The following is a 27,372-nucleotide window of genomic DNA, read 5'->3' on the forward strand; positions in this document are numbered from 1 at the left end:
TATCTTGAAAAAGAAGCATTGGTTTCTTAGCACTTTAAGTAAGAACTTGAGGGAAAGAAACAAAAGGAAAAGTGAGGAACAACTCAACACATAGATTCAAATGAAACAAAACAACCCAAGAAAACAAAAATTAATTCAGTACTCAAGAACCTGCAGGAAATGAAAGATTTAAATCAGCTATGACAAGCTTATGAAATTCGTGACTATATGGGAGTGCAGTTGGGAGGATAGTGGCTAAAGCCCAGACTGAACAGAAAGTTCTGTACACAATGCCATGCACCTGTTATTCTAAATTCCAGGAAGAATAACATGAAGTGCACTGAGACCAAGTTCATACACAAGTAGGAAGCAAGTTTCTAGCTGAAAAATAATCAGGATAACTTAGGGCTGGGGGCATGACAAAATGGTAAGAACATCCATTTAAGGGGCACAAAACACTCAATCAAACTCTAGTATTAGGGGTAAAAAAAAGCTATGATTTAAATAATTAGAACAATTGTAATACTTGAGTATTTGAGTGGAGAAAAATCCATTAGAGAGATAGAATGAACCCATGTTCCAATCTACTTTAGTGATAATATTTTGTGGTACTTGAGACAAAACAGAGTTACCTTGCAAATGAGCATGGATGTACATTTGGGTGATGGAAATACTCTACTTACAGAGGTGTAAATTAGAATTTTTGGGTAGATTGTAGTTCTTGAACTAAGAGCCTGGGTGATGTCCTTGAGCTTTTTCTCTCAAGGATACTTCTCTAATACTTTGAGCCACAGTTCCAATTCTGATTTTCTGTTGGTTGTTTTGAGATAAGAGGCTCATGGACTTTCCTGCCCAGGATGGCTTCAAACCATGATCTTAGCCTCCTGAGTAACCAGGATTCCAGGCATGAGCCGTTGACGTTTTTAATAATTCAGTAAATTGTATAGTTACAGAAGTTATAAATTATCATTGTAACCTGTGTAATATATGTGTATATATAGATCAATGCATACAGTTAGAAATACATTGACATATTTTTGCATCTACAGTAGATTTATGAAATCATCCTTCATTATAAAATAAAATGGAAACAAATTTAATAAGGAGCAAAACAAAGGGAATTTTTACACGTTACTACTTGTTGAATGGAAGATGAATTGTGAGAATCAGTTTGGGAAAACCATCTCTACTTTAACAAAATGGATAATTGCTATTAATTTCAATCAACTTTGGTGGGGGGGAGTATTGGATGAGGGGGCGGGGGGAGGCTGGGAACGGATGTGAAAGGTAAACAAAGGAGGAGGCTGCAATGCTTGATAAGAAATGTACTCCTTATCTTGCCCATGTAATTGTAACTCCTCTGTACAGTATGTTCACAAAAAAATAAAATAAAATAAAAAAGAAATAAAAAAGAAAAAAGTATAGGGAAAGGTTATATAAAGATCCATTACACTTAAATCATGATTTATTTAATGGAAATTCCCTTGTACAACTAGTTAACATAATGAAAATATAATTAAAAAGAATGGAGACATCTGATCTTAAACTGTGTTCTCTTAAACCATGAGTCAATATAATAGTTTCCTCCTCAGAAATTTTCTTTGCAGGTATTTTCCTCATAGTGACAGAAAAATGATCAATGCAATGAATATCAATACATCACATTGCACATCAGAAAGAGACACAATAAAAATCACAGTAAAAATGTTAGAATTCACCACATGATAAAATAACAGGTAGAATGTGCCAAATGCTAATTGATTATTTTTCCAAGTACTTTACCTATGGTATCTAATTTAATCCTCAGAATAATTCCATAAAGTGGAACTACTTACATTTTTAATTCTCTGATGATGATATTGAAGTCTTCAGCGTTGTAATTACTAGTACAACATTGCACACATGTAAGTGTTAGCCTGAGGTCCATCCCCGACTGTATCAATTAACCTCATTCTATTTTATGACTAAAATTCTAGGAAAAATTCCTAGAATTTTTGTGTACACTCATAATATTACGTTTTATCTTTGTTAGAAAATAGGGAACTGTAATATGAAAACTTGAAGTTCAGAATCAATGTATACCTCCCTGGTGAAAGGAACTGCTAAAATATAACATTCTTGATTTCTAGGTCAAAATAGCAGAAATCATATTCTATCCCTTCACTCAACACTGCACTGCCTGGGGAGCCTAACTCTGTTTAACACTGTCTTACTGAAAGAATGACCTCCCCAATTCCTGATGGAAACAGACTGCAGGTCTTCTGGACCAATCATTTCCACATTGTAGCTCAAGTAAGTTGTTTACCATTAGAAGTATTTTGATAGTTTTTTATACCCAACATTTTGAGACAAAGGTACTACTTTAAAATGCTATTAAAGCAACACTGATATAAAAATCACCTTTGACCCCAGATAAATAATTTGCCTTTCATGTACCCAAAAATGCAGTCTGACCTATTATTAATGTTAGGAATGAGGGGATAAAAAATCATAGACAAGAAGGCCTAAGCATGAATTAAAGCCTCTCCAACTTGTGAATACAATTGGTTTAAAAAGACATTAAGGGCTGGGAAGGTGGCTCAGTGGTAGAGTGCTTGCCTTGCATGCATGAAGCCCTGGGTTCGATTCCGCAGCACCACATAAGCAAAAAGAAAAAAAACGCAAGTGGTGCTGTGGCTCAAGTGGAAGACCGCTAGCCTTGAACTGAAGAGCTGAGGGACAGCGCCCAGGCCCAGAGTTCAGGCCCCACTACCAGACTCCCCCACCCCCGAAAAAAAGATATCAATACTACTATATTTGTTCAAAATTTCTTATGATACTGAAGATTCAATTGTAAACTGTTAACACTTGAAAATAATTCATTTTCTTGGGAGTAGGAAACAAAACACAAGGTTAATCCTAATCATATTCAAAGACATTTATTTATACTACAAATTCACTCTCGTAACTACAAAGATTCTAAAAATAACTGAAGCATAGTGTAACGAAAGACATAATTTAACTTCATCATATACATTCAAAGGACTTTGCTAATAGAAAATAAATTTATACTAATAATTATCCCAGCCAATTCACTTCCATTCTTTTATTCTATATCTTTTATTTTCATAAAAACTGGCTTTTCATAAAATGATGCATAAAAAGCCTATATACCCACTTACATTTTCAGATTTTAACAATGTTTATTTCAGAAATGTCTTTAGCTGTATAGTCAATGAACTGAAATAACACTAAAATATTCAAAGGGTTTTCAGAAATTGCAAGACTCGCTCTGTGATGTTATTTATATTGGAAAGGATATTCAAAAAGCCTTATTTGTTAAAGTTGTGATAGTTACTCCCACAAAAGTACTATTAATGAAGAAACCTTTGTATGTATAATACAACTTCAAATGCATCCACAATCTGGAGGTGACACATGCTTTTTGTTTGTTTTTGCAATGTATATCTAACAAACATATCCACAATACTGATTTTCAGTAAATATGATGGGATATTCAAACCTAAAAAATACGGGGTTTATTATCTTAGTGTGAATAGATTCAAACTTACAAAGAAAGTTATTTTCAACAGAAATCCGGAAAGAGTTTATCCACCTTGAGTTTCACAGGAATAACTGGAGAGTAATAACTGTTTGGTCAAGTTGGTCAAAATTACTCTATGAGTATATCTTAAAAGTATATCCAATTTAAGAGGTCAAATACATATTTTGTACTGAGAGTCATATTACAGCAATGACTTACTACATAATTATATGTGTATTTTCTTTCCTAGCATATACTAAGAGCTTAAAGTGATCTCTTTTATCTAACTTAATGGTGCAAATGATTTGATTATGATGATGTTATTATTTTACAAATAAAATGTACAGAAGGGTGGTTCCACTGAAATGACAGGATGGAACACTGATAAATAACAATATTGCAACATAGCTCTTTTCAGCCTCACTGTCCACATTGGCAAGCAACATTGCAACCGCACACACACACACACACACACACACACACACATGTGTGCACATGTACACACACATATACATGAATGCCAAATTCAGGGTTTATTGTACATAAAAGTTCAATTAAAATATTAGTGATTAGAAAAATGATAATTTGACTTATTACAAAATAATACATAATCTAATCACCACGGTTGTTACATTTTACCTGTCTCTCCACATGTGACCACTTAATTTATTTTTAGTTCATTCATTTATTCATCATTCACTAGTTTGGTGCCAATACTGGAGCTTGAACTCAAGGCTTGGCTCTGTCCCAGAATTTGTTATGTTTTTGTTTTAGTTTTCTCAATGCTAGCATTTTACTGCTTATACTACAGGTCCATTTCTAGCTTTTGCTGGTTACTTTCAAACCAGAATCTAATGAACTTTTTTGTCTGGTTTCAAAGCACAGTCATCAGATTTCATCTTTCTGATTAGGTAGGATTAAAGACCTGAACCACCCGTGTGGATCTTAATTTTTCCTGTACATATGTAATGCACATACTTAGATAGTAATTTAAAACTGAGAGCATAGAAGCAAGATGTACAGTGATGATATTGTCCTGTAAGAAATTCAAGTTAGTAATGTAAATTTCTTCTTAAGACCATACACAAAAAATACTTAAGAAGAAACCTGATGTTGTGTGTGTATATGTGCATGTGTGTGTGTGTGTGTGTGTGTGTGTGTGTGTGTGTGTTTGTGTGTGTGTGTGTGTGTGCTGTTGCAATATGTTCCACATATAAGCACTGTGCAGCGGTGTCCAGCCATTCACAGTTATTGCATGAATATCTGCCTTGAGATACCAACTCATGGGCAATGTCTAGGTGTCCACTCTAGGCTTCATGATGAAGAGGGGTATACTCATCCTCATCCCTAGTATTCATATAAGTGGCCCTTTTGGAAAGTACTCTCCACACTGTAGTAAGCTGTAAGATAAGCACTCTACCACTGAACCACCTTCCCAGCCCAAGTATTAAGGTTCTTGCCTGTAATTTGGTCAAAGCTATGTCTCTTTACATAGGCGACTAAAAATGTATTTACTAATTTCAAGTAAATACATAAATTCTATTTCCATCTCTTTTAAAAAATAAAAAAAAATTGTTTGCTCTGTAAATTGATTAGATGCATGGATTTTGTGGCTAGCTATGTCATTTCACATATGTATCTCTTTTCCTCTTTCTCTTTCATGGTTCTCATAGACAATATGGTTGCTCCATAATTATCCTAATTTATTTTGCTTTTATATTTTTAGTTTCATCATTTCACTTTCTGCTCTGCCATTTCCCAGAACAGCACCACATAAACAGAAAAATCCAGAAGTGGTTCTGTGGCTCAAGTTGTAGAGCGCTTGCCTTGATTTGAAGAGCTAAAGGAGAGTGCCCAGGCCGAGCTCAGGCCCCACAACTAATTTAAAAAAAGAATCTAAATACTTGATAATTCTACTAACAGATCTGACTGAAATCAGTTGAATCACATTTTTCCTGTACAATGAAGGAATAGGTCCAGGCTAGGAAAGCAGCTACAGAAGGCAGGCAGAATGTATCTGTGACAAAACTTTGTGGAAAATGGAATCGAGGACTACTTACTGGTGATTCACTTGCACTTGAAGCATGAATCAGAACTATTGCTTGCTGATTCTGAACTATTGCTTTGATCATTATATTTTCCAAGAAGAAAAAGTGAAATTTAATTGATAGTAAAGGACTATTAATACATTTTGACTTCTCATTAAGCATCTTCAATAATCAAAATAACTTGAATGCAATAGACAGGCCTATTTTTAGATGAAAACAACTGTCTTTTATAAGATTATTTCTTTGTTGCTTTGTATGTCCCACCCCCACAGTGTAACCCCCGCTTTCACTATATTTGATGTCAGTATAACATGTGGAGGAGATGGGGACAAACAAGTCGTTTAAGGATTCAGGTGGACCTGTTGCAACAATGAGAAGTACAAAATGTCATGTCAAAACCAACTTTACAATGTCGGTGTGGGGGGGGAGGGGGGTATAATTGGGTGGGGGGAGGGGGGAGGCTGGGAAGGGAGGTGAAGGGTAAACAAAGCAGGAGGCTGCAATGCTTGGTAAGAAATGTATGCATTATCCTGCCCATGTAATTGTAGCCCCTCTGTACAGTATGTTCCCAAATAAAATTAAATTAAATTAAAAAAAATAAAAATAAAAAAACATAAAAAAACAAGAATTTAGGTAGTCATACCAAGGACTTCTATTTTACTACTGCATTATACATTTTTTCTAATGTTGGATACCAACATTAGAAAGCTACTAGAAAGCTCTTAAAGCCCATATGTTGAATAGTGAGTTCTCTTACACTATAACATGATATTTCCCAAATCATTTACAAAGAAGGCATTGTTTCCTATTTTCTCATTCCTAGAATAAGCTGCACATGAAGACACCAAGGGTCCTCATGTTCAGACAAGGAACAAGATGAAAAAGTGAGGAATGGTATCAATTTCAAGAAAAAAAATGGAGTAGGATCCAAGCAAATTTCTTACTATGGTGTGAAGACTACTTTCCAAAAAGGCCACCCAGATGAATACTAGGGATGAGGATGAGCATAGCCCTCTTCATATGGAAGCCTAGAATGGACATTTAGACATTGTCCATGAGTTGGTAGCTCAAGGCAGATATTCATGCAATAACTCTGAATGGCTGACACCCCTGCACAGTGCTTATATGTGGAATAATACCAGAGTGGCAGATACCAATCCCCAAATTAAAGGCCTCTGGTCCTCCTTGCATGTTGCTGCTGGGAATATAAATCGAAATGATACTCTGTTGAACCATTATATCAAACCAGGTTTGAAGATCAGCTTGGAAGAAACTGCATTTAATATTGCCAAAAGGAAAAGTATGTATCACTACCTCTTTGAAGTTGTGGAAGGCTGTACAAATTGTTCTCATAAGTCGTAATGGTTTGGTTAAGTTTATTAAATTTCAAAAATGCCAGTCCATCCTCTGTGGCCCTACACATTTTTTCACAATAAAAAGCAACAGCAATATCTTACTTTTAAAATTCATGGATTCCATGGTATTCTTCCAAGTGAATTGCCTGACTCTGATGTCAAAATGCATTCAAGAGTTTTTTGTATACATCTATAATGATTTCTGCAGAGATTGTGATTTTTTTATCAGAAATAATTTTAACTTATCTGTTGAAATGGTGCTTTTGGGAAACAAGTATATCTATGTTTGTACAATATCCATAATCTATTTCATTCGCTCCTAGATATAATACTTTGAATTCTACATTTTTATATAATGTATAGTTTCATTAATAAATGTGTCCTTTCAGATTGCATTCCATATAGAAGAAGTTTAAAATTCCTTTTTATCCTAGGTCCTTATATTATTTTATTTCTTTGGGATAACATGACAATGTTGTCTAATTTCAGTTTTGTAATGGTTATGCAATGTAAAGGCCTTTCTAAGGTGAAGATTTAATATACTGATGTCAAACTAACCTTTAATTCTATGAATTACATGTATTGTTACACTTGTATTTTTGTAATCAACTTTTTAATAACTGTTTTTATATTTCTTGCATCAGAAGAATGACAACTATAGAATACTTCACAAATTTTCATATAATCCTTGTGCAAGTGCCATGTTCATCTCTGTGTTATTGTAATTTGGGTAGACCTGCTGCTGAAGCATGAAGTACCCTCTAAATTTAAATACTTAATGATGCAATCTTTATACAGGCATATATCCATGGTTGCCTATTTGTAACAAGGAACACTTATTGTTCCTTAAATTGCGATTGATCTTATTTCTCTAAAATTCTGTGTATAGTGGAAAAGCTTATATCATTTGGTCGATTGCTCATATTTACAATTTTTTTGTCAATGACTATTTTGTCGTTTTCATTTTAAATTTGATCATACTTTGAAGCCTTTAAAGCTAAGTCCAAAGGTGATGGCTTTTCAAGTACTTATTTATCAACTGAGTTAGCTTTGTAGAGCTAATTGATTCAAAGTAAGCCTTGCTTGAGAGCTACTTCTAAACTTCTGCAGCTTAAAATTTCCCAAATTAGGTCTTGCTGGGACAAATGTCTACCTGAACCTTTACCCTTCTTCCTTGTAGGAACAGACCAACCAGAATATCTCACCCTGACAGCATAGATTGTCTTACTGGAACAAAATTAATCTTAGTTACAAGGGATCATAGAGAGATGAACAGTTCAGACAGAATTGTTCAGAATAGAAGGTATTTTATCAAAATATAATTGTTTATTATACTTATCATTTCAAAAGTAGCTAAAGCCAAGAAGGTGAAAAAATTTTCATATGCATGATTACCTAGTGTCCTGGCCTGTCTATCATCCAACCAGGCAGGAACTTACACTACTGACTCTCTATCACCAAATATTTCCATAGCTCCTGGAAAAGTCCATATGTTTCTCCTTGAAATTAGCCCTTAAATTGGTAATGTTTTAATCACAGTGTTTCCTCTTGCCTCTAGGCTGTAAATCTACAAATGGTAAAGCTTTAAGTCTAACTCTACCAAACACTGAGGTGGAGATAATGGAAGAAAACTTTAAAATAGAGTTGCCTTTGATTCCCTAACCACAACACAACAATGCAAAACAATTTTTATATTATATATACTTATATATTTTATATTTATAAATATAAAGTATGTGCTGATTTTAAATTTCACACAATGAATATTACTAGAATTGATAATTTGACAAATATATTGACACTTATTCTGATAAATAGAATGGAATATAAATAATTAGATTTAGGATATATATTAGAATATAAAAAGTATCAATGCAATATCTTCGGTATAAACTTGTGATACGTTCTTTGTGTTCGTGATCTTCTGAAATCACATGGTAAAATAACAATATTGTTTTCTGCTAATCTATAACGGATTTTACTCTGATGCTCTGTTTATTGTTTTAACTCGCTGGTCCCAAAGTGTTTTTCTCCATATTTCTGAAGCATTCTTACAGATTATACCCAAATTTTGCTGATATGATGTCTAAAATCTATTATTTTTCTGAAGGACCCACGGATCCGAGGATACCAGTTCCTAGTTATCTGTATCATCAGATAACAAGGGCAAGACTTCTCACATAGGCCCATGCAACATGCCAACAGAAAATAATTGAAGACATCTCAATTTCTCATTTCCTATAATATTTCAGGACCCCACTTCCTTACAAGAATTAGCAGAATTCAATTGTGAAATGCAAGGCAAGTTAAAATGAAAGATGAGATCACAAAATCTGAGAGAAAGTACTATAATTCAAACTTTCAATTTACAGATGATCAGCCCATATGAGTCAACAAAATTACAAATGAACAAGATTATTTTTAATACCCCTCTCCTAATGATTAATGAAAGATTTTAGTGCAGCCAAAAAATAGATTCTGTAATGATAGATCCATAAGTGGCCTAACAAGGCTAGGAATACTTGATTTAGAGGTCAAATATAATTTAGAAAAACATTAATTGAGAAGATCCTTAGTGCTTCAAAACACTGGTACTTCAGTAAAATGAGGTTCTGTAGTATAAAAAAATGTTGTCATTCTCAAACCAAAGATAACCTATATTTAATCTCCTGAAAGTATATTCATTTTCAAATAAACTATTTAAAATCACATTTGCCAAAATAGCACTTGACAAGTAGATGATAGTGACATTACCAGGATTTCAAGTGTAGGGAGCTAGTTACAATAGAGTTGATTTACATACCCAGCACCAATAGCAAACAAGTTCAACCATTCATCAAAGTGTAGAAATAGTACTCCCCACCATTTGTGTTGTTCAGTAGGTGCCTTCCAGAAATGTGTTAAATAGATCAGCCTCCCATATTTCAAACCCAAATATTAGCTAATAAAGTAAATTTTATCACATAAGAAGGTACATTTTAAAAAGTCACTAATAGTTGCCTTATCATGTGTTGTTTTATATTTTCCCTATCTGTCTAACATAGTAAGAAATATGACTTTAAGTTTTGAATATGGGTACTAATGAGAAATGTGACAAAAATAAAATCTGTCTTTTATTTGTATCATATTCCTCTAAGTAGTAAATTTTAGTTTTCTTCTTTTTCCAAAACTTATAGGTAGTAGAAAAAATTATCCTATGTAAAATAAAATAATCATACACCATTTTACAAAGCAATTTATAAAAACTGGTAGTTAGAAATAAATTCTAAGCCATTTTTAAATTTTCTTGTTGACTAAAGATATAAAATCATGTCTAAGTGCTTCACATCTCCAGTCTTGCTAGTTGTTATTGCAGATGAATGAATTATGGAAATATAAGCTGACATCAGTTCAAGTATATGTGGGAGTGAAACTCCATGGAATGTATATAAACGTTTCAAAGTATTAACAGGCAGTTTAACAGAATGACTATCAGGAAATTGAAACCAGAGAGGAACAATAATAAAGAAATAGAATGAAAAATGGAACACGGGGCAAGTACAGCTAGAATACTCAATGTACATATGTAATGAAGGAAGTGCTAAATCTGAATTCAATCTTGGAGAAAGAGTTGGTTGACATTGATAGAAGGAGTGACTCTGATCCAGGAGCATTAGACAATCAGATGGACATATTTAATTGTAAAACACTTGTACAACCTTTTGAAATTCAGTTAAAAAAAACAACACACAAAAATGACAACCAAACAGCAATCTCTAGAGAGTATGAATATGACCTCTCAAAATTTTAAGCAGTTAATGAAGGGCAGTCTTTGGAAAAGCAAACAATCTGTTCAAAGAGGGCAGTTTGGGGTAGGGGAGAATTTTGACCAGATTTAGAAAGATTGTCTAAGGTTATAAATCACCTATATCTTCTGCAAATATTTTCTTCTGCGAGTGCTCTTTGTCGGAACTGGATACTCCAGGCCTGAGTCACACTTGATAGCTTGTGAAGACAGAATGGAAGAAACAAGATCAAGAACCTATTTCTCCACTGGAGAGAAAACAGTCCTCTCTGTTTTCTCTCAATCTCCTCACTACTCCATTTTCATACTTTTAACAACGTCAAGTAATTTTGAATTATATCTTTCCTTCTTTGTTCTCACAAAGTAATTGTTCAAAATAATTCATTAAATATTATTTGCCATTATTTTCTATCATGCTGTTTACTTGTTCAAGCGAGTCCATTAAACTTCCCCTTTTCATTTGGTTGCCACGAAAATCCAACAACTATGTTAATGCGGACCAACGCTAATGCAAAACTTTGTCTCCAAAAATCCAGTCCAAGAACCTATAATCACAAATATTTAGCTATAATTTTTCTTTTTTTTTACCTTGAAATCTTCTTGTGTCTAAAGTGCCCACAAAAATAAGTATTCCACCACTTTTTGGTTCAATCACTTCTAACCTCAAAGATATTTTGCTAACAAGATGCTTAGAGGAATCCTAAGAATACTCCACTTTTATCTTCTCTCTTAAAACTTTTATCTTCTCTCGTAAGAATCTCCTTAGATACCATATCAGGAACAGTGAAGTTATTCTTTGCAAAATTATTTCAATAGGTTATTTTCCTCTTGGTCTTGTATTTGCTCAACAAGATGTATGAGAAGAATAGAGTTAAATCACCAATTCCTTGGATGATATTGTCTGTTACAAAGGACAATACTTCTATGTCCTACTTCTATGTCCTCTTCTTAGCTCTTGCCTGATTTCCAATTAATCACAGGTTCTTGGCTTCAATTCTAGAGAAGCTGAAGCACCATAAGGCTTCCCCCACTGCTACATCTTCATGGTTTCTCTTTGAAAACTCTTTTATTTGGAGGTGGAATTTATTTTCATGTCTTCATTCAATTTATTCTGCATTATACTGAACCAAATAAGCTCTGTAAAATTACTTTAGGTAGCAAAAAGATTAACACAATCTATATCACTATATAGAATAGTTTTGGCCCCCTCCATTGCTGAAACCAAAACGCTTAGCTAGGTCTTCTAATATCGTGTTTTCTTACCTTTTCTATTTGCTCGAATCTTTTCTGATCCCCGATCTTTTGGGCTTATGAAATAGGAGAAGTTTTCACTATCTCATGTTAATAAGGATATTATATTTTTGAGCTACTTAGAAATGTGATATCATTGAAGTATCCAATCAGAATGTTTTCTGTGTTTCAGTGCTTCACGTGCAAAGACATTGTGGAAAGTATTAAAACAGAGAAGTGTAAACTCAATACGTTCTTTCATTGTGCAGGACACTTTCTCCCTAAATATTTTGACCCAAATAAGCTTTTTAAGAGAATTGCTGTTTAGTAATTAAAGGTCAATTCACAAATTTTGATGTCTTATTTTAAAAAAAACTTTGAATTTAAATTCCACTACAACCTTGTTTCACACAGTAAGAGTATATTTCCTGGGTAAGGACAATTCTCATGGGAACCTATACAGGATTTACAGCAAGGTTTGAGAGGTTTGTTTGTTTACTGTGAAAATGAGCCACCTTACCCACATTGCTCCCTCTCAGCTAAGTCTCCATGGATTTCTTTGCATGAAAGCCTATTTTCCCAGGAAATTTTAAATTTTCTGAATAGGCTAAGTTAAAAGTTAGAACAATTAAAATTTACCTGTCATAATTTTAAAACACTTTTGAAATTCCTTTATCAGAATCTCAAATTTACCAATCCTAATTCCACGTTTATCATCAAAAACAGTTAACATGTTGTTTTCATGATATAGTATCCATGAAACTATTATTTTCCAGTGGCTTTGTTACACATATATATGAAGGTATAAGCTGATGCGGAGCAAAATGAACTCCAAGATATGGAAAGAGATATTTATTTGCAGTTGTTGTTTTTAATGTACTATGTGATTTCTATTTTCCTTGGGTTTTTCCCCTATGGTATAACTCCTACTGTGTTTGATTTTGGTACCCTGTGTATTGTGTATACATTTACCTTAATTAGGGAAGGGAAGAGAAACAACAAAATGGCGAGATAAAGGACAAAAAGCAAACCAATGCAATAGCAATACTCAAAAGACAATATGTTGGAAATGTACATTACAACGTGTGAGGGGTTTGGGTGTGAAGGAAAAACGTGAGAAAAAATGAGAGAGGGCATAACAAGTTTGAAAAGTTATGTATTCACTGCCTTACAATTGCTAACCCACATCACTTTCACATTAAAATTAAATTTAAAAAATAAGCTGCATGAAATAAAATTTCACTGTATTGGTATAGTAAATATTATTCTTTATGTAGTAACTTTTTAAAAATTCAGTGCTATTTGGCATATAATTTGAATTAATTACCCCTTCTTTATCAGAGGCCATCAACTTGAATGTTATCCAACTAGAAAATTTTTTCACAATATACTTGCCAATATTTTCAAAAAAGAATAAATTAGTACTTTCTCATACTAAAACCGGAAAACATTTAATTCTATGGAAACCCATAACTTTTAAAAGTAAATAAGTTGTTAAGAGGACAGAATATGTGTGTTCTTCAAAATTCCTATGACTAATAACTACTCACTTTCAAATTCTCAACATTCCATACCTGAGAGATTCAAAATAGTTCCTGTTTCCGTGTTATATAATTCTGCAATAGATGCATTTTCCAATGGGGTGTTACAGATTGAGAAGTGAACAGAAAAATAGCCACATTCTGGTATAGGATAAAACTATAAAGCACCGGTTATAATTAATTCTTCAAGAGTAAGCAATTTTTTTTATCAGATTAAGCTATTATTTCTATGAACATCAATCCCAAAATTTATGCCATAAAGTCATCCTAGACCAACAGTTTCCAACTTGTAGGGTGCACCTCAAAATTCCCTTAATTCACATCACAAATAGATTATCTGTATTGGGAAAAATATTACACCTTGCTAATGTGGTGCCCTCCGTGTTCCAGAAAGAACACCACAACATACTAGGTTGCATCATTTTTCCTCCACTGATATTCTTGCAAATATTATTTATATTTATACTTTTTTACTATCATAGATATTCAGGATGCTAAAGATTGGAAGATTACAGTTCAAAGCCCACCCAGGCAGGAAGGTTCCCTAGATTCTTATCTCCAATAAACTTCTCAGCAAAAGCCAGACACAAGTGGTACTGAGGTTGAAGTGGTAGGGCACAAGCCTTGAGCTTAACAGGCTCAGACACAGTGTCCAGGTCCAGAGTTCAAGCCCTATGACAAAGCAATAAAACAAAAACAAAAATAAAAACAAACCCAAATCCTAGCATTTTTCTCACTGTATACAAAGGCACGTAATTAAGGAAATTGCTTCCTGGGTTACATACAGGTAGAAGAAAGAAGATGTCACACAATTATTCTCTTCATACCATGTTATATTAAAGCCTCAAAAATTGCTTTTTCTAAATTTATAAATTAATATCATCAATTTCTTGGCAACTCTGTCTAAATTATTCACATTATCATTTTCTACATGAAGTTAGAATTATCTATTAACTGAGTTCTAATTATAACTCGCTTGAAACAATATGCTAGGTAAATAGAATGCAAGAAACATCTGTAAATTTGTCAATTAAACCCTCTACCTAAAAAGAATTTTGTAGTATCCTATAGAATATGAAATTACAAATGAAACCAAAATATTTTTTGAAGTCTAAACTCCAATTTAGCAAGATCTATAAAGACCTACATTAGGTAATCTTTGCTATTCCTCCAGGCTTAAGCTTTTGTAATCCTTCATCCTTTCCTTGGAATCTAACAGAATGATGATTACTTACTTTTTCAAATTTTGGATGGGAATCATGAACCACTTTGCATCTAGGAATGTTCTGTAATGAAGAGCGCATTTAAAACACAACTGAGGAGGGGCTGGGAAGGTGGCTTAGTGGTAGAGCACTTGCCTCGAATGCATGAAGCCCTGGGTTCAATTCCTCAGCACAACATAAGGAAAAAGAAAAAAAAGCTGGAAGTGGCGCTGTGGCTCAAGTGGTAGAGTGCTAGCCTTGAGCTCTAGAGATGAGGGACAGTGCCCAGGCCCAGAGTTCAGGCCCCACAACCGGAACCAAAAAAAAAAAAAGAGAGTAAAAAAATAAAAAATAAAATAAAACAAAACTGAGGATTAGTTGTATTTCAATAGAAAACTTGGCTTCTCAAAACATAATGAAAAAATTAGCCCAAATTTCCAACTGTGTATTCCTTTCTTGTTTTGTTTGTTTCATTAAGACAAAATTATACTACCTGGTCCAGCGAAGTTCTCAGTAGTAATTCCAGTCTCTAATCTCCTGTCAGTTTGGGTGCTAGAATTCAATGCTTACATCACATTGCCCCACCATAGTTTCTTGGTTTATTTCTTTATCTGTTTGTTTGTTTGTTTATTTATTTTGGGGTCCAGTAATGGGGCCTGAAATTTGGGCCTGAATGCTGTCCCTCAGCTCTTCAGCTCAAGGCTAGTGCTCTACTACTTGAGCCACAGAGCCACTTCTGGCTTTTTTCTTTTTGCTTATGTGGTGCTGAGCAATCAAACCCAGGGCTTCATGCATGCAAGGCAAGCACTCTACCACTGAGCCACCTTCCCAGCCCCTTCTTGGTTTATTTAATCTAGATACAGACTATCAATTCTGAACTTTTCCAGTGATATTATCCACTAGACTTCTCAGACTGTTCATGCACTATTTTCAAAGATGTTCTAACATTTGACACAGGGTATGAACATTTTCAAATGCACCTGCCGGGTCTCTGATTCATTCCTCCATGGATCCTATCCCTTTAATATTGATTACTTGACTCTCTTACTATCTCTGGTCCCTACTTATGTAATATTCTCAAACTTTTTTGAAGAAAGTTCACTTTAGTATTTTAATTTTAAAAATTAATTTCTAATTTTAAAAATTACCACTTGATTCTAGTCTCACTCAGGACATACTTTCTATTATTTTCTAACTTTTCTACATATTCTGAGAGTTGCTTCATTTGTGTATATGTGTGTGCACATATAAGTGCCTCTGTGTGTATGTGTATGTTTATATGTATGTATGCAAAAGCCTCAAGCTCTTATTCATCATTCTTGCTCATGACTGTTATTCCATCACCTGAGCCATTCTTCCAATCTAGCTTTTGGCTGGTTAATTACAGATAGTGTCTCAAACACTGTTCTGCCCAGGCTGGATGCAATCTGAACTTCCCAGACTCCTTTACATACTTAGGTTTCATTTATCCAGTAGAAACAACTTTTAAACTACAAACATTTTTGTGAGTGTAAAGTCTAAGCTGTAACCCAGATTTTTAACTCAAGAATTCATATAAAGATAAATGAACATACACATTACATATGTTGAATGTACACGGTTAGAAATGTGATCTTAAGCTGGGTGGTGGTGAGATCTGAGGATTGGGGTTCAAAGCCAGCCCAGGTAGGAAAGTCCAGGAGACTCTTTTCTCCAATTTACTGCAAGAAAACTGGAAGCCGCACTGTGGATAAAGTGGTAGAGCATTAGCCTTGAGCGGAATAGCAGAGGGACAGTGCCCAGGCCCAGAATTCAAGTGCCAAGACCACCACCAACAAAAAATATATAAGTAAAGGAAAGAAAAAAATGTGATCTTATCCACCAGTTGATGGCTAGTATAATCCCTGCTCTCTCAAGATGGAATTTTTTCCTTATTAAATCCATATCTGACTTGCATTGGAAACAGAATTATTCTTCCATTCTAATTTCTACAAAGTTGTGTCATTAGCAAGCGTGATTAGGAAGGGAGTGGCCTCATACTTCGGGTTCCACGTAGGAGTAATGCTTTCTCTATATCACTCTCATAAATCTACATATTGGACTTGGCTTTATTGTTTCAATGTGGTCTTATTTGTAGAGTCTTCTATAGTGTATTGAACCTTTATACTTAAACACAGAATTTCTCTTTCTCTTATTATTGCTATAGTTAACACGAGTTAACAAATTCATGTACACTTGGGAAATAATGTGCAGCACATATACTCACAAAAAAAATGATCTAGGAACCTTCTTCCTCTTTAAAATTCGCCTTAATTTACAGAGAATTTACAAATTTTGAATTCAATATACTCATGAATAATGTATTTATAAGAAATATAAATTTCATATTTTCTCTTTACTAAGTTGTCTCTGAAATACGTGTTACATCAGGTCCAAATGTGTTCTTGTGTTATTTCGGTGAAGCCAGAAATCATTCATTATACCTCAAGCAGCACCATAGGTTGTTCCTGGAAGTAACTGTTACTGGATATGGAAACTGATCCCAGTAGAGGAATGGAACATAGAGTATTGACAAAGTTCAAGTTAACATGTGCTTTCCTTTATACTGTAAACGAAGAGAATCTGAAGGCTTGAAGGAAACTTTGTCCCTGAATTTTTCTAGTGTGTTTTTACTTATATATAATTATTCTGTAAACTTCTAGTTGAGAGTATTACAAAAAGATATAATGTGCCATTTGATGGCCAGCATAGAACAAAAAGAAAGAACGTTGTTTTAAATATGTTCTTCTTCAGGGGCTGGGAAGTTGGCTCTGTGGTAGTGCACTTGCCTTGCATGCCTGAGGCCCTGGGTAAACTTCCTCAGCACCACATAAGCAAAAATAAGCCAGAAGTGGTGCTGTGGCTCACGTAGTAGAGCGCTAGCCTTGAGTTGAAGAGCTGAGGTAAAGCGCCCAGGCCCAGAGTTCAGGCCCAAGACTGGATCCCCCCAAAAAAAATTCTACTGCAATGAAACAAAGACATGGATGTTTTATAGTGTTTTTTGGATGGATATTTCACCCCGAGATGATTCTTTTGTTGCAGAAGTCAGTTATCAATTACTTTAGTTTGGTCCTGAGTTCTCCAGAGCAATAAGGATTCCAAAAAAGCATCCAGTGCGTATGATCAGCAAAAGGAGCCATTTCTCAGACCAATACTCCTTTAAGGAGGGTCCAATGAAATATCTGTTTTTTTGTTTGCTTTTGTGTTTAGCTTGTGTTGGTTCTGGGGCTTGAACCCAGAGGCTGAACCCTGTCCCTGAACAGTTTTCTTTCCTGCTCACCTACCCCCAAAGCTAGTACTCTACTGCTTGAACCAAAACTCCACTTCTGGCTTTTTTGCTGTGTAATTACAAATAAGAGTTTGACAGCCTCTCCTGCCTGGTTTGGCTTTAAACTAAGATAGTAAGAAAGCCAAGTGACATCAACTGTATAGACTTCTCTTTTCAAACGAGAAATATTAGATGAAGTTTATTGTAAAGCTAATATTTTACAAGTTTTTTTTCTTTCTTTATTATTGTGAGCATAACGTATAGAGGAGTTACAATTACATGGGCAAGATAACGAGTACATTTCTTATCAATCATTGTTGCCTCCTCTTTGTTTCCTCTTCCCATCCCTTCCCATATTCCCCCCTCCCCAAACCCGATCCTCCCCCCCACCAATGTTGTAAAGTTCGTTTTTCGACATAATGACTTGTAAATCTCATTGTTGAAATGGGTCCACCTGTATCCCTAGTTAAATGATTTGTTTTTAGAGCATATGTCCAGAAAAGAATCCATAACATAACTCAGCAAAAGTAGGTGCACTGAATCATTTTGGAATTTTTTTGTTTGGGAAGATTATTGAACTTGTCATTCCTTTTGGGGAAACTTAAAGTCATATTTCACCTTTTTGTTGGTTGTGGGGCTTGAACTCTGATCCTGGGTGCTAAGCTAGAACATGACCTCCGGGTTTCTGGTGGTTAAGTGAAGGTTAGGGTCTCGTGGACTTTCCTGACCAGGCTGGCTTTGAACCACAATCCTCTGGTCTCAACATCCTGAGTAGCTAGGATTACAGGAGTAAACCACCAGCACCTGGCTGATAGTTGCATTTATGTGCACTGAATGACACTGTGTAGAAAAAGAATGGAAATTTTAACCAAATGATATTGCAGCAATTCAGAAAAATTGAAGTAGCAATAAATATGTCCTCCTTTCCATTTTGTTACATTAATGACTGATGAGCTATGGGACCCTTACATTAGCATCCTGTGCCATCTGTATAGGTGTATTTAGTATCAGGAAATGTTCATAGAGAAATATAGAAAGAATAAGATTTTTAGAAAGCAAAGGAGATAAGGTATGAAAGAATAGCTTAGAAGGAGATACATTTATCACACAGAGATTAAGAGCTAGCCTAAGAGATTTAGAATGCTAAAGGCAATGAGGAACAGCCTAGCTAACAATTAGTTCTACAATAACCAAAAATGGTTCTCAAGAACAGTTTCTGGTATACCTTAATTACTATCATTTATTCCTTCTATCTGGAGTTATTCCTTATTTTCTTTCACAACTATTAATTAACCTCTGCATTTTTGGTGCCATAACTGTCCAAAAAGATTTCAAAGTCACACATAGCCTACCATTCCCTTTGTGATTAACAGTGACGACACAAATCCTGGAATGGTTGAATTTCCAGAATTAAACGTTACCTGACATCTAAGCACATCCCTGGCATTAATTGCTGTGACTTAATGAACAAGATTTTTTCAACACAGTATCCTCATATAAGTAAAGTACATGAATTAGGAACTGTTGTCAGGGGTCAGTATGGAAGGAGCAATTATATATTCCAAGTGTGGGTTATTTATTTTGCATTTACTAACTGAATGTTTTTGTGTTCTTTTGATTTGATTTGTTTTTGTTCTTTTTGCCAGTAGAGGGGCATAAACTCAGGGGTAGGGAATTTTCCTGAGCTTTTTTTCTCTTGCTCAATGCTAGCTCTCTATCATTTGAGGCACAGCACCACTTCCAGTGGTTTTGTGTGTGTGTATGTGTTACTAAGGAATTGAACCCAGGGTTTCATGGATGCTAGGCAAACACCGTACCATGAAGCCACATTCCCGGAGCCCTAAATAACTTTCTTAAGATGGCATTACATTTTCATTCTGTAAATACATATCATAATTTTGGCCAGGTGCTAGAAAATGATGTAGAAAGCAATGCAATACAATAAGTCTAGTAAGGCTGGATGGACAATGAATAACTGTTACCCTCTATCCAGGTAAAAGAAGGGCTTATCTCATGGAGCTGTTTCAACAAGCTGAGGAGACAGCTCCTGACCCACAGCCAACCTCCAGAATGAGAGGGCCAACCTTGGGTTCCAGCCACATGGGGATGCTGGGCCCCCTCCTCCAGCACCCATTTGACCAGTTCTTGTGAAAGAGAGAGAGAAAAAAAGTCAGAATTACAATTAAGTCTGGTGCCAGTGGCTCAGAATTCTAATCCTAACTACACAGGACGCTGAGATATGAGGATCATGGTTCATAACCAGCCCAGGCAGGAACGTCTGTGAGACTCTTATCTCCAAAGAACCACCAGAAAATCAAAAGTAGTGTTGTGGGCACAAGTGGTAGAACACTAGCCTTTTGCTGAGGCTTTTGGGAACATGGCCCATGCCTAGAGTTCTAGCCCCACGACTGACAAGAAGTGGACTTCCTACCACAAGAAGCGGACTGAATAGCACCCATTGTCCTAGGGAGCATTTTAGCAAAGTCAGGCAGAGCTTCCTCTGAAGTTGAAGTCATAAGTAGGTCACCTGGCTTCTCTCTGCCTTGGTATCTCCAGCTGCAAAACTCAACACAGTGAAGGATCCTCTTCCTCATGGGGATAGGGTAATGATGAGAGAGAGCCATGTTTTGTTTCATAATCCCACATCTGTTGCACAATTAATAACAGGCCCTGCCTGAGCCCTTTCTGGCTATCTTCCTGTCATTTCCTCACAGAATTGCCGAGAACCTTATCTGAAGACTACTCCCTCTGTTCCTAGCCATGCTCCAGAGATCCCTCTGTATAAATCCCTTGTTTCCTCACAACTGTCCTGTGAGGAGAATGAGGTCTGATTGTTACGAACCGACCCAGACCTTCACCAGTGGTTCAAGAATCGTCTGCTGTGATTTTTCTGCTTGCTCAAACTGACTTAAGAAATCATTAAACCACAGGAAAATCAAACACAAGTAGACCAGAGTCTCCAACAAGAGACAGGTTAAGAACACAAGGGAGATACAGGATCTTCCCATCCCCCACAAAAAAATCAAAGAACTCTTTTTTTGTACCTTTTACAATTTTTTTCTAAAAGTTTTTTTTTTATTTTTTAATTTTTTACTTTAATTTTTTTCTATTAATTTTTTTCTTCCTCTCATAATTTTATCACTTTTCAGAAACATTGAAGTAATACCTTGCATTCTCTCAGGCCACAAGGGAAAAAAATTAAAACTCAAACGGAAAAGCCACCAGAGAAAATCCTGTAACACACTGGAACAACACACTGCTGAATCACGAGTGGGTCATTGAAGAGATTAGAAAAGAAATTCAAATGTTGATGAAAACACAAATTACCAGCTCCTTTGGGACACAGCAAAGGCAGTACTCACAGGCAACTTTATAGCTGTGAGTTCATACATCAACGAATTGGAGAGATCTGAAACCAACCATTTAATATGACATCTGAGTCTCCTTGAAAAAGAGCAGCAAGATGATCCCCAATCCAGTAGATGGTAAGAAATAATTAAAATTAAATCATAATTAAATGAATTAGAATCCAAAAAAAATCATAGAAAGAATCAACAAAACAAAGATTTGTTACTTCCAAAAAATTAACAAAATTGAAAGACTCTTAGAAAATCTTATAATAAAAAGAAGAGAACACACCCAAATAAATAAACTCAGAGATGAGAATGGAAACATTACCACAGAAACAACCAAGATTCTGAATATTATAAGGGAATACTTCTCAAAACTTTATGCTAATAAGTTTGAGAACTTGGCAGAAATGGACCTTTTCCTAGCAAATATTGACATGCCAAAACTAAACCAAGATGAGTTATACCATCCTAACAGGCCCATATCAAGCATTGAAATAGAAACATCAATAACACACCTTCCATCTAAGAAAAGCCCAGGACCAGGTGGCTTTACAGCATAATTCTATAAGCCCTTGAAAACACAGTTCATACCAATACTCCTCCAAATCTTCAATGAAATTGAAAGAGAAAGTTCACTACTGAACTCATTCTATGAAGCCATAATAACCCTCATGCCCAAAGCAGGCAGGGACACATCACAGAAAGATAACTATAGACCCATTTATTTGATGAACATTGATACAAAACTTCTCAACAAAATGTTGGCCAATCAAATTCAACAATTCATCCAAAAAATTCTACACCTTGATCAAACAGGATTCATTTCAGGGATGCAAAGCTGGGTCAATATACGCAAATCAATTAATATAATTCATCACATCAACAGGAGCAAAGATAACAACCACCTGGTTATCTCAATAGATGCAGGAAAAGCATTTGACAAGATCCAACGCCCCTTTATGATGATGGTTATGGAAAAATTAGGAATCCATGGAACTTTCCTCAATGCAATAAAGACTATATATGACAAACCTACAGCCAGCATTATACTTAATGGTGAAAAACTAAAGCCATTTCCTCTTAACTCAGGAACGAGACAAGAAGGTCCACTCTCACCACTTCTCTTCAATCTAATATTAGAATGCCTAGCTACAGGAATAAGACGAGATGCAAACATAAAGGGATCCAAATAGGGAAAGAAGAAGTGAAACTCTCCCTCTTTGCAGATGTCATGATCTTGTATTTAAAGAATCCAATATACTCCACTCCCAAATTACTCAAGCTGATTCAAAACTTTGGCAAAGTATCAGGGTATAAAATTAACCCCTCAAAATCAATGGCTTTTCTGTATACCAACAATGAGAAAAGTGTGGCTGAAATTAGGAAAGCATCTACATTCGTAATATCCCCACAAAAAATAAAATACCTGGGAATTAACTTAACCAAAGAAGTGAAGGAACTCTATGATGAAAATTTTAAAAACCTGAAAAAGGAAATCAAAAGAGATCTTAAAAAGTGGCAAAAACTCCCATGCTCATGGATTGGAAAGATAAACATCGTGAAAACTGCAATCCTTCCCAAGGCTCTCTACAAATTCAGTGCGATACCTATCAATATTCCAACCTCATTCTTCAAAGAAAGAGAAGAGGCAATCTAATAATTCATAGAGGATAATAAAAGACCCCGAATAGCAAAACGATCCTCAACAGAAAAAACTGTGCTTGAGGAATATCATACCAAATTTCAAACTCTACTACAAAGCAATTGTAATCAAAACAGCTTGGTACTGACTTAAGAACAGACCTCAGGACCAATGGAATACAATTGAAAACCCCGAAATGAACCTACAGACATATAGCCAACTACCCTTCAATAAGGGAGCTAAAATAATAGAATGGAAGAAAGACAGCCTCTTCAGTACAGGGTGCTGGAAAATTTGGTTAACTACTTATAGAAAACTAAAGTTAGATCCGAATATATCACCCTGCACCAGAATCAACTCCAAATAGATCAAAAACCTCGGAGACAAATCAGACACTCTGAAAACATTGCAGGATGGAATAGGAGAAATCCTAGGTCTCCTTGGCACAGGTTGAATTTTTTTAATAGAGACCCAGAAACACAAGAAATCAAAGAAAGGTTGGACAAATGGGATTGCACAAAGTTGCAGAGCTTCTGCATGGCAAAGGACATAGTTAGCAAGATCAATAAAAAGCCCACGGATTGGGAGAAAATCTTCACTAGCCATACTAGAGACAAGGGTCTCATATCTAAAATATACTTGGAACTCAAAAAATTAAATCCCCCAACAACAAATCCTCAAAGAAACAACTGCCCAATAAATAAGGCTAATGCCTTAAAGAGAAACTTCTCTGAAGAGGAAAGAAGGATGGACAATAGACAAATGAAGAAATGCTCAACCTCTCTAGCCATAAAAGAAATGCAAATGAAAACAACATCGAGATACCACCTCACCCCAGTTAGAATGGCTATAATGAAGAACTCTGATAACAGATTCTGGAGGGGATGTGGACAGAAGGGAACCTTACTTCATTGTTGGTGAGAGTGTAAATTTGTTCAACCTCTTTTGAAAGCTCTATGGAGGTTCCTCAAAGCACTCAACATAGAGCTCCCCTATGATCCAGCAATCCCACTTTTGGGCACTTACCCAAATATTTACAAAGAAGACCACACTAAAGCTACCAGCACAACTATGTTTATTGCAGCCTTTTTTACCATAGCTAAGATATGGAAGCAACCCAGATGCCCTTCGGTAGATGAATGGATCAAAAAATTGGGTTATATATACACAATGGAATTCTAAGCCTCCATCAGAATGAATGACATTGCTCTATTTGTTAGGACATGGAAAGACTTGGAAAATATTATATTAAGTGAAGTAAGCCAGAACCACAGAAAGATAGGTCCCATGGTTTCCCTTATTTGCAATAACTAGTATATATCTGAGTCAAGCATAAAAGTTCAGATAAATACATATTAGTGAAAAGAACCCTAAGATATCTATTCAATTTTTTTTCTTTCATACGATTGTTTCTAGTACATTCATAAGATTTATTTATTTGTTGCTTTTTATATCCCTCCCCCACGGTATAATCCCTGCTTTCACTGTATTTGATGTTGTTATAATTTATGGAGGGGAAGGGAAAAAACAAATCTTTGAAATAGGGATTAAAGTTGGACCCATTGCAACAATGAGACGTAGAAGTGGTATGTAGAAAATGAACTTGACAACTCTGGTAGGGGGAGGGGGAGGATCGGATAGGGGGTGGGGGAAGGATGGGATGGGAAGGGGAAACAAAGGAGGAGGCTACAATGCTTGATAAGATATGTCCTCATAACTTGCCCATGTAATTTTAACCCCTCTGGACAGTATTTTCACAATTAAAAAAAAAACTCGGCTGCTGTGGAGTAAATGTTTGAGATAATCCATTTAAATTGATGACTGTGCATGTTGCTACATGTCTACCACCCCAACTACAGATGACCAGGCCCGGTGGAGCATACCTGTCACAGATAGGAGGACATCAATCCAGCCCAGCCAGAGCATATAGAGGCTCTGTTTTAGAAATGCCCAAAACAGAAAGGTGGCTCCTCAGAGCCAGGGAGAGGAAACAAGTAGCGGGTCTTGGTGCCCTCAGAGGGGTGTCTGACCCAGTGTAGGGGTGGTTTTGGGGCAGCCACTCACATGTGCTCCTGGGGGAAGTTGCTTGAGGCTGCTCCAGGTGGGGCGAATGGGAATGGCAGTGGCATTGCAGACACATGTCCTCAGAGAACCAAGGCCTTTGACCAAGTTGGGGCTTTACACAGCCTGGCAGGGTGCCATTGCCTGGTTTGAAATTCTGAACCTTGGGAAGGCGGGGGGCGGGGGGCTGGGGACTAGGCAGGCATCTCAATTTCCTTCTCTATTCCAGTCGCCTTGAGGCTCTTCTCACCACTCAACCATCTATACCTTCCTCAACTGCTGGTAGTGTTGTAACTAACAGAGGGAATCCTGGTGCTACCAGGCAGCATGGAATGTGGGCGTGGCCGCCATTCTTGTATCTCATTGGTCAGAAAGAACAATGAAAGAATGGGGGTGTGGCCAGAATCCTGTGATGCAAACAGCATGGGCGGAGTCAAGAAGATAGCAGCTCCCCCAGCCCTTTTCCCAGGGAACAATGTCCAATTCAGTTGGAGACAATAGGGTGACCTGCTTTAGCCGCATGGCTGCACAGATCATTGTGTATGGCTGTTTGTTCCCAGTCCCAGACCATGAACTGAGGATATGGGCACAGTCTGTGAGCTGCTTTTGCTCAAGGCTGGCCATCCACACTAGAGCCACAGGGAAGGGATTCTGGCTTTATTGGCACTGAAGTTGGACTTTCCTGCCTAGTGTGACTTCGACCATGATCCACCCATCACAGCCTTGTAAGTATCAAGGAAGACTGTTGAGGGCCACTGGTGCCTGCCTAATCATTGATCTTACTGATGTTCTTGGACAGACTGATAAGTTCCCTATCCTCCTGTTTAAGTGGCAGGAGCTATAGCCCACAGTTGGAATCCTGGTCCAGCCACCTCAAAATGGAAGGAGATCCTAAGAAACTTATTCTTGTCCATATGATTACCAATAGAATATGATGTATGTCATGATTGAAAGAGCAGTCCTTGAATGATTCTAGGATAAATTTATATAGAATTATTTTATAGGACACTGATCGATGTTAGTTAATGCTTTATGAAGCATTTAAACAATCACATTCATAAAATGGAGGCATAATGAAATACCTAAGAATTACTATACTATTACATAATATAAAGGTGACATTTTTCTGCCAGGACTGGGATTGGAACCTATGGTCTTGGTAACTCTGTTGCACTGTGTGGGAAGGGGAAGCTGGCCTCCTTGAAGTCAAGAAATACATGTCGGTTCTTTAGGCCTGAAATAGATCCCCACCACTAGAAAACATCCTATTCATGTACAATTTACATATATGATTCATATTTACATACATATGTTGACTCCATATTGCATTCAGTGCAATTATTTTATTTGTTTTATTCATGTATTGACAATTTATTTTGATTATTATGGCACATAAAACATTGATTACATAAGATATAGGTCAGCATATGTATTCCACTTCATACCCGACACTCAGGACTTTCACAGAAAAGGAAAACATGCGTCGCCATCAACTTCTTACTCCACAATTCATTTTTAGGGAATGCTGGCAACTGATCTCACAGCCACAAGCCTATTAGGCCCAATTCATGAATGGGTGAGTGTCAGCACGCCATCCTGGGGCAAATTGAGCTGAAAGGCTATAACCAGGACCTGAGATCAAGCCCCAGGTGTTAGCAAAATAAGAACAGATTGACCTGCAGATGGAAGTATTTATATGTATTTATATATATTTCTATGTATTTATATAGAGTGTTAAAGATGTCTATATATTACTCAGTTATATAGAATACATTCCTACCAATTCCTGGGTATTAATAATGCGTCCATGTCATTAATGTTATTGTTTTCATCCTTATACTATTAATGAAATCAATCAGTGTCCTGAAATTATTGCATTCCTGTAAGTAATAATATTCTTTTTATGCTTCATAAATACTAAATAAAAATCAATTAGCCTCCTGAAATGATGCTGCCTAAATTTATAGTAGCATCATTCATGATCAACTCATTGAACATTGACATTGATAACATTCCATTGTTCTTCCTATGGTTGGGAACAATTTTCTTAGTATATCCTGCCATTGGTTGGTGTTAGGAGGGGGATTCGAAATCAGGGCCTATGTTGCCAAGTGGGCCTATGGGTTCCCAGATAGTCTGGCAGCCTTCAGCAATGCAAGGTAAAGTACCCTTTGCAACAGTGTCATTCAGACCCATGAGGGTCACCTTGCAAAGGAAGGAAATATAAAAAGGCCACATTTTTCTGTGCATTGCTTTCCCTGCAAGACCTGAGGGTCTAGGATCCCAGAAGCAGCTGTAGGTCTAGTCGCTGCACCCCAGCCTAGGGTGATCCAAGTTGAGGCAGAGTTGCCACAAACTGACTTCAAGC

The 27,372-nt window shown here is 36.1% G+C and overlaps 1 long non-coding RNA gene and 1 pseudogene across 1 annotated transcript in view; both read right to left on the reverse strand.

Moving 5' to 3' along the window:
- Positions 1-25,278, reverse strand: part of LOC138833302 (uncharacterized) — a 47,695-nt gene extending 22,417 nt beyond the window's left edge. The window contains exon 1 of the long non-coding RNA XR_011373856.1: positions 25,008-25,278. This is a non-coding gene — a long non-coding RNA (uncharacterized lncRNA). The remainder of the gene's footprint in view (positions 1-25,007) is intronic.
- On the reverse strand, positions 7,557-7,656 carry LOC138833309 (U6 spliceosomal RNA; annotated as a pseudogene).
- Positions 25,279-27,372: the final 2,094 nt, after the last annotated feature.

This window comes from Dipodomys merriami, unplaced genomic scaffold (genome assembly GCF_024711535.1).
Source record: "Dipodomys merriami isolate MVZ:Mamm:240054 unplaced genomic scaffold, mDipMer1.0.p SCAF_203, whole genome shotgun sequence".
Lineage (NCBI taxonomy): Eukaryota > Metazoa > Chordata > Mammalia > Rodentia > Heteromyidae > Dipodomys > Dipodomys merriami.